The sequence below is a fragment of the Marmota marmota genome, unplaced genomic scaffold (assembly GCF_001458135.2).
Source record: "Marmota marmota marmota unplaced genomic scaffold, marMar, whole genome shotgun sequence".
Lineage (NCBI taxonomy): Eukaryota > Metazoa > Chordata > Mammalia > Rodentia > Sciuridae > Marmota > Marmota marmota.
The window spans coordinates 2,872,584-2,880,252 of NW_025999863.1; the positions used below are offsets into that span (position 1 = coordinate 2,872,584).

Below are 7,669 nucleotides of genomic sequence, written 5' to 3' on the forward strand. Positions count from 1 at the left end.
CCCTCATGTCCCCACCCCCTCCCTCATGTCCCTGCACCCTACATCTGCCTGTCTGCATTCCTCCCTCAGTTTCCCCCGTCTCGGGCACTCTTGGGCCTTATGAGTTAGGGGAAGACAGATTGGATCTGAACTGCCCTCACCTCAGGCGTGGGGACCCGCTCTGGGACCAGTGCCCAACCCCCTGGGGACTTTGATGGACTCTGCCCCTTTAACAGTGCAGGGCAGCAGGTGCTTGGACAGATTCCGGATCTGGAGGGCCTTCCGGGTGGTGGGCAGCGCCGCCAGAGGTGTGCAGGTGGGAATGAGTTGGGTTCTGGCTGGTCCAGGAACCCAGGACAGCCAGGGCCAGGCCCTGCAAGCTCGCCAGTGGCCTGAGGCCTTGGACTGAGTGTTACTAGCAGTGAACTGGGGCTGTCCGCCGCCGAGGTCATTAGCAGGCATCCTGACCTGCGTCTCCGGCCTCCTGGCCTCTTCTGTGGTGGCTCACTGGGCCCATTTCCCATGAGGGTAAACTGAGGCCTGGAAGGAAGCCAGCAAATGGCCAGGAGAAGACCGGAGACGGGGTGGAGTCTGCTGTCCACCTGATTCTCCTTTCCTCAGCATCTTCCCTGTGGGGAGCAGCCCCAGCCTTAAACAGGCCTCTGTGGTCACTTCAGGAGCTCAGCTGGTGGCCGTAGGGTCTGAGCCGGGCAGCCCAGTGGTTGGGGAGCTCAGGTAGACCCGACTCTGCCGGCCGCGGTGGCACTTGAACAGGTAGCTCATTCTCCAGGTCTTGGTTTCCTCTGTACAGTGACAGGGCTTCGGGAGGATTCAGCGCAGGACCACGCTCCCTCCCGTGGCCACCCCTGGGGCCAGCCTCGCAGACCTGCCTAGCCTCAGGGCCATGGCCCATGCTGCGCCTGCCGCCACCCGGCAGGTTCACAGGCGCCAACTTTCAAACGTAACAAGTTGAGTAAAATGGGCTGGGCCAGAACCTGCCCAGCAGCGGGCGGCTGGGAGGGTGGAGGAGGCGAACCCAGGAACGCGGAGCTGCGCCCAGCCCCGGGACACCTGGGCTTGGCCGGAGGCTGCGCGGCCATTGGCTGGTGAGTGCTGGACCACGCACTGACTGGACAACAGGAAGCGCCCCTAAGCGAAGGGACTAGCCAGGTGGCTGTTGGAGCCACAGTGGCCCTGGGTGGGACGGGTGCCCTGGGCCTGGTTTCTCAGCCGAGGCCTGAGCAGGCTCCCGCCCAGTGGGGCCGCTGTTGCCTGCTGCCTGGTTCAGTGTGGGGGGTCCAGGGCCGGGAGAGTGTACCCTGAGGTCAGAACTCCAGGTGTCCTGGAGCGACCCACCCAGAGTCTGGTGCTCCAGAACGGCTCGTGCTGTGGGGTGCAGCCAGGTGCTGGGGGAGGCCTAGGAGCGGGGGTCTTGGTGCAGTCACCAGTGTGCCCACTGCCCCGCACAGGGTCAGCCCGCACTGGACATCCTCCCTGGAACCCCACCAGGGGGCCTAGCTCAGGTGCCTCTGGCGAGGGTGCGAGCCTCAGCTCCCCACGGGTCTCCTTGTCCTTCTGGAGAGGCCTGAGATGATGGGGGGCTGGGAGGGTGGGAGTCCCGTGAGTCCCCGCCAAGGGCCCCTTGAGGGCACCTGCCCCTGAGCTCCCACTCCCAAGGGCCAGGGTGGGCCAGCGGAGCTTGCCAGGCCACCTCTACTCAGTGGTGCCTCCCTTTGTCTGTCTTGGCCCTCAGTCTCCCTGGCTGCCAACGGGGCCCTTGGATGACATCTGTGACATTGTGCCCCTCTGCTTATTTATTCAACCAATGGGTTCTGGCACCTCTGACAAGTCAACCTGGTGCAGGGACCAGGGACCCAGCTGACAGAAGGGGACGTGGTGCCCTCCCGCACTTGGCTCCACTTGGGGTGGGGAAGTGGTTGTGGCTTCTCCAGAAAAATCACTGTGATTTGTTGGAGCTGCATGATGAGGAACGGGCCAGACAAATGGGGACGTTTGTCTGAATGGGAATCTGGGAGGGCTTCCTGAGAAGGTGACACATGAGCCGAGGCCTCAGTGACATCAAAGAAACCGCCACATGGAGACCTGTGGGGAAGCACTCCAGGCAGAGGTACAGCCTGTGCAAAGGCCCTGGGGCGGGACAAGCCTGGCCTGTTGGAGGCACAGCAAGGAGCTGAGTGGCTGCGGCAGGGGAGTGCAAGGTAGAGGGGACTGGGCGGGAGGAGCAGGGCCTTGTGGGCCCAGGGGCCACCTGACTTTGAGCCCTGGGGAGGTGGGAGGTGGAGGGCTGTGGGCAGAGGAGGCAGGGGCCTGACCCGGGGTTCCCGGGCGCCCTCTGGCTGGCGTGGGAGGGAGTCGGGCCAGAGCGCAGGGGCCAGGATGGAGGCGTGGAGGGGGAGGGGGGTGCCAGCCGGGGCACCTCTGAGGGCGCTTTCCTGTGCGGTGCCCCCAGGCTTCTGTTGCTGTTGAAGACCTTCTGCCCACGCCGAGCCGCAGCCGTCTGTCCCCTGCAGGTTGGCGGTGGGCTGTGGTGTCCCAGTGTCGAATTTTGGCCCCCAGCTTTCTACAGTGGAGAACGTCCACTGTGGGGAGTGTCCTGGCCCCCAGGACAGCCAGCAGGAGGACCCCACCCATTCTCGGGGTGGCTCCTGAGGACCCGGAGAACCCAGTTTGAGAACCATTGGTGGCCCCCAGGTGTGGCAGGCCCCTCTGTCACTTGTTGCAGGGCAGGTGGCCCTGCTCCCAAGGCCTGAGGGGTGGATGGCAGGCTGGGCGTGGTGGGCTGAGGCCACCCTGGGACACCCGCAGCAGGGCTGGGAGGGAGAGGCGGGGCCGGCTGGCCCTGCTGAGCCGCCATCAATTATTGACATCCTTTGTGTGGGACATGAAGAATTCATGGGACGGGGGTGCCCCGGGGTGGTGACAAGTGGCAGCCATTGTCCGGGGCCACTGCTGGGTTGGCAGGCACTCTGCCATCTCGTCGTTAAACACGCGGTTGTTAGAAATGACGGAACATGCGCCCCAGGACATAGATTCTGTTAAAATAAAGGGGGCTGGGTGCGGCCCAGGAGCGCAGAGCCCGCCAGCCCCCCCAGGAAAGAGGGTAAAGGCAGGGAACAGAGAGGAGTAAGGTGACCCAGCGGGACGTGGGTGGCCCTGAGGACCAGTGAGGGCCCGATGCACAAGGTGTCACCTGGTGAGGGAGACGGACATGACAGAAGAGTGCACAGGTGGCACGGGGACCCCTGGGTGCAGGGCTGGGGGTGGGGGCTGCTCCTGGGGCGGGCTCCTTTTGGGACGATGGAATGTTCTGGCACGAGGTAGAAGCGATGGTCGCACAGCTCGGCCGGCATGTGAGTCCCACGGAATCGGAGCTCTGGGTGCGGGAGTTCTGAGTGCGGGGACCCTGTTCAATGTGCTGTGCCATGAAAGAGCAAGAGAGGCGAGTGTTTAGACAGGGACTTCCCACTACCTCGCAGCACGTGGCTGCTCCCTGCTCCGGGGCGGTTCTCGGTGTTCGGTGGCAGTGACAGGCGTCACCTCCAGCGGCGATCCCTGATACCCAGTTAGCAGGCCGCACTGGGCCGACGAGGGCGACCTACACCGTGGGAATCGGGCGAGGACACACGGTGGGCTCGTTTCACTGTTCTGCTGGGTGTCTAGACCAGGGCTGGCAGGTGTTTTAGAGAGGGCCACACAGTAGATCGTCGTGTGGAGACCACTGTGGGAATGAAGGGGTGTGCCTGAGTGCCAGTGAAACTTCATTGGCTGCCTGGCACGGTGGCGCACACCCGTCATCCCAGTGGCTTGGGAGGCTGAGGCAGGAGGATGGTGAGTTCAAAGCCAGCCTCAGCAATGGTGAGGCCCTAAGCAGCTCAGTGAGACCCGTCTCTAAATAAAATACAAAATAGGGCTGCGGGTGGGGCTTGGTGGTCGAGGGCCCCGAGTTCAATCCCCAGGACCCAAAAAGCCAAAAAAACAAAAAATTTTATTGACACAACAGGCAGGGGATCACAGTTTGCCACTTTTTAATTTTTTTTAAGTAGGTGTGTCACTCACAGCTGCTTTATTTTTTTTTTTAAGAGAGAGAGAGAATTTTTAATATTTATTTTTCAGTTTTCGGTGGACACACATCTTTATTTTATGTGGTGCTGGGGATCAAACCCAGCGCCCCGCACGCCAGGCGAGCGCTTACCGCTGAGCCACCTCCCCAGCCCTCCTGCCAACTCTTGACGTGCCTGAGGCCAGCCCGGGCAACTGAGCAAGACCTGTCTCAAAATGTGAAGAGGGCTGGGTGTGGCCAGTGCAGAGCACCCTGGGGTCAGACCCAGGGATGGGGAAAAACATCTGCAGGGTCCTCTCTGTGTGAGAAAAACAGGATGTTCTGCATGTGGCGGGCAGGGGCAGGGACCCCGGGCATCCAGCCATGCTCAGAGCAGCCTCTCGGCTCCACCACGTCCAGGCGGCCTGTGCGTGGCTCAGAGATTGAGGACAGTCCTGCAGTGTGGCCCCTGAGGCAGGAGCTGGACCGTCCTGGGATGGGGTTAGCCACACGGGGCCACCGGAACTCACTGTCCCATCAGCGAGGGCCACCAGCCTTTTAGGATGGAAATTTCTCTTTAATGAAACACGTATTGAGCCCCACTGTGCGCCTGGCAACAGGGAAGCCATTTACAAACCTCAGTTTGTGTAATAGTTTCTTTTTCTTTTTTTTTTTTCTGAATTACAGTTTGGGTCAAATTCTGATTTTTGATTCCTTAGATTTACTTATTTATTTATTTTTCTTTTTTGACACCGGGGATCGAACTCGGGGGCACTTCTCCCCTGAGCCACTGCCCAGCCCTGTTTTGTGTTTTGTTTACAGACAGGGTCTCCCTGAGTTGCTTTCCATCTCGCCATCGCTGAGGCTGGCTTTGAACCGCGGTCCTCCTGCCTCAGCCTCCCGAGCCGGGGGATGACAGGCGTGGCCCACCGTGCCCGGCTCCTGGGATTATTGATCGTTTTATAGAGTGAGTTGTAAAACACAGTAAGGGCACGGACATTAAGTGATCAGCCCAGTGGGACGGGATTCCCAGGCCACAGAACTCGCCACTTCAGCCTCCAGTTCAGGGGTTCACGAGATTGTGCAGCCACCACCTCTGTCGAGTTCCAGAACCTTCCATCACCACAAAAGGCGCCTGCCCCAAGAGCTTCCCCCAGCCCTGCACCCACAGGTCCACAACTCGTCTCTGGACCCCCCCTGTCCTGGCATTTTTGTCACTGGGTCACACGCTGTGGCCTTGTGTGTCTGCTGTCACCGAACACAAGGTCCTCAGGTCCATCCATAGTGCACCCTGCTCCTGCTGGTGGCCAGACGGTGCTCGGTGTGCGTGGACCGCGCCGGGTGAGGCCCTTCATGGGGGTTGGTTTGGTGCTGGGCGAAGGCCCCTGCTCTGCCCTCCTGGTCTCACCTTACGGTGGCGGAGGGCAGGTGCTGCTGCCCAGGACCCCACCTCGGGGGGACTGGGACGTTGGGAAGGCAGGGACAGGGTCTCTTTTGGTGCTTGCCGTGTTCCTGGTGCCTTGTACACAGTTGGTGCTCCATAAAGGCTTTTTGAGCCACTGAGTGAGTGGTGAGCCAAGTTCCTGAAGCTGCAGCGCGCTGCCTTGGCTCACAGTGACATGGGACAGTGGTTGGTGAGCAGGGACCAGGGACACTGGTGCTGGGGAGAGGCCCCAGGGGAGGCTCTGCCTGCGGCTGGTGGCCCCTGCCTCCTGCAGGAAGGAAGGCCTGGGTTATTTTGGTCCATAGCCCTGTCCCCTGGGAGAGTGGCCACTTGCCTGTCTGGTGGTGGGGGACTCTCTAGAACAATGGGTCAGGGAGGAGGAGGGGAGGCCACGCAGCCGGCTGCCCCAGGTGTCCTAGGTCCAGGGCTGGCCCAGCGGGCCGGGAGGGGAGGCCACAGCTGCTCTGTCCTCGGCCCCTCTCCCCGTGGGGGGTGCTTCTGGGACTGGCCCCTCCTGACGCCTGCCCACGGCCCAGCTCCCCTCGAACCAACTTCAGACTTGCAGGTGGGCCGTCGAGGCCCAGAGAAGGGCGGGGCTCCACCCAGGGGCGCACAGCCTCTGAGGTGGGCAGGAGGACGGGGGCTCCTGGGCTCCTGGGCCTCCTTCCTGGAGGCAGAGGAAGGCCCCGTGCCCCCACCTGTCCCTGCAGCCCGGGTTCCGGTCCCGGTGTTTGCTGGCTTCCTGTCCCCCGCGCTGTTCCCGGCAGGGAACACAGAACCAAGGCACTGGGGCTTCGACGGCAGGCGCCCAGGGCACCGGGGACAGTGACTTCGCTGGCTGCTGGGGGAGGGGAGTTCCAGGTGGAGGGAGCGGAATGTTCTAGAGAAGACGGCAGGAGGAGGGGCAGGCCTTCAGGCCAGGTGGCCAGCTGAAGCCCCGGCTGCTCTCTCCAGAGCAGCCTGTGCCCAGAGGCCCAAGCACTGGAATCTGGCCCCGGGGACGCTGCCTTGACCACAGCCTCTGCCCAGGACAAAGTTGGTTCCAGTTGTCTGCATCTTGGGGACGGGGACTGAGACTCAGGGAGTTGTGCCGCGTGCCCCGGAGGCCAGGGGGAGCAGGCCTTCAGTGGCAGGGGACACTCCTGACCTCCAAGCCTCGGGACCCTTGGTGGGCATCAGGGAATGCAGGGGGCTGGATTCCGAGGGTCTGAGGCAGCCGGTGGCGTCTCGCTGTGTGGTCCTGGGTGGGCAGCTCAGCCTCTCTGAGCCTGTCCCTTTTCTGCAGGATGGGCCACCAACCCAGCAGCTGGTAGGAATAGTGGCACGGTGCATGTGGCTGCCACGTGGCACTGGGTCAAGGGCACTGGCCTGGCCTGTGGAGAGCAGGGTCCAGTGACAGGCGGGGGCAGGGAAGGCCTGCCCTGACCTCTGAGGGCGGCTGCGGCCGGGCCGCCTCCTGGGGCCTGAGCTGGCACAAAGAAAGGCTTTGGGGGATTCCAGGGGGTGGGGTTGCCTGGCATCCTGACCTGGCTGGCCCTGGAGTGGTGCAGGAGGGGACCAGGGCCCTGGGGGTGGGTCACACGCTGCCCCTCCTCCTGGCTCTTCAGGCAGAAGGTTCTGGAGTCTCTAAGGACACAGTGGAGAAGGGGACCCATGGGCGCCACTGCTCAGAGGAGGGCCTCACCCTCCTGGGGCTCAGGACGGCTTCCTGGGGTGGTCTCCAGGGAGGGCAGGGGCTGGGCCTGGGCCTGGGCCTTGGGAGGTACTCAGGGTCACCCAGGGAGGCGGCAGCCCTGGGCCTGCAGAGCTGCCCGCTGGTCTCCAGCAGAAGGGCGAGGCCAGCCCTGCAGCTTGGGCAGTCAGGGGGAGCCCCAGGGCCGCTGGCACAAAGGACCAGACAGAGACCCTGCTCCCCAGAGCTGGCCTGCCGCACCTGGCCCTCGCCTGGGCCCTGGCGGGCAGCAGCGGGAAGTGGGAGCAGCGCAGAGCCCACTGCCCGGGGGCTGCCCGCAGCCTGCTCTGACCCTGCAGCCTCCGAGCTCTCTGTCCAGCTGTCTGTCTGTCTGTCTTGGCCCTGCAGGGAGGGGGCTGGGGCAAGGGGGCTGCTCACCAGGTCCCTCTCATCGAGCTGCGGGAGGGGACTGGGGAGTGGGGGGCGGGACAGGGGCCAGGATCCCGCCGCCACT

General features: G+C 63.2%; 1 long non-coding RNA gene across 2 annotated transcripts in view; it reads left to right on the forward strand.

Moving 5' to 3' along the window:
- Positions 1 to 4,119, forward strand: part of LOC125619421 — a 6,471-nt gene extending 2,352 nt beyond the window's left edge. For both annotated transcript variants that reach the window (XR_007350972.1, XR_007350968.1), the window contains 2 exons: positions 791 to 2,198; positions 2,450 to 4,119. This is a non-coding gene — a long non-coding RNA (uncharacterized LOC125619421). The remainder of the gene's footprint in view (positions 1 to 790; positions 2,199 to 2,449) is intronic.
- Positions 4,120 to 7,669: the final 3,550 nt, after the last annotated feature.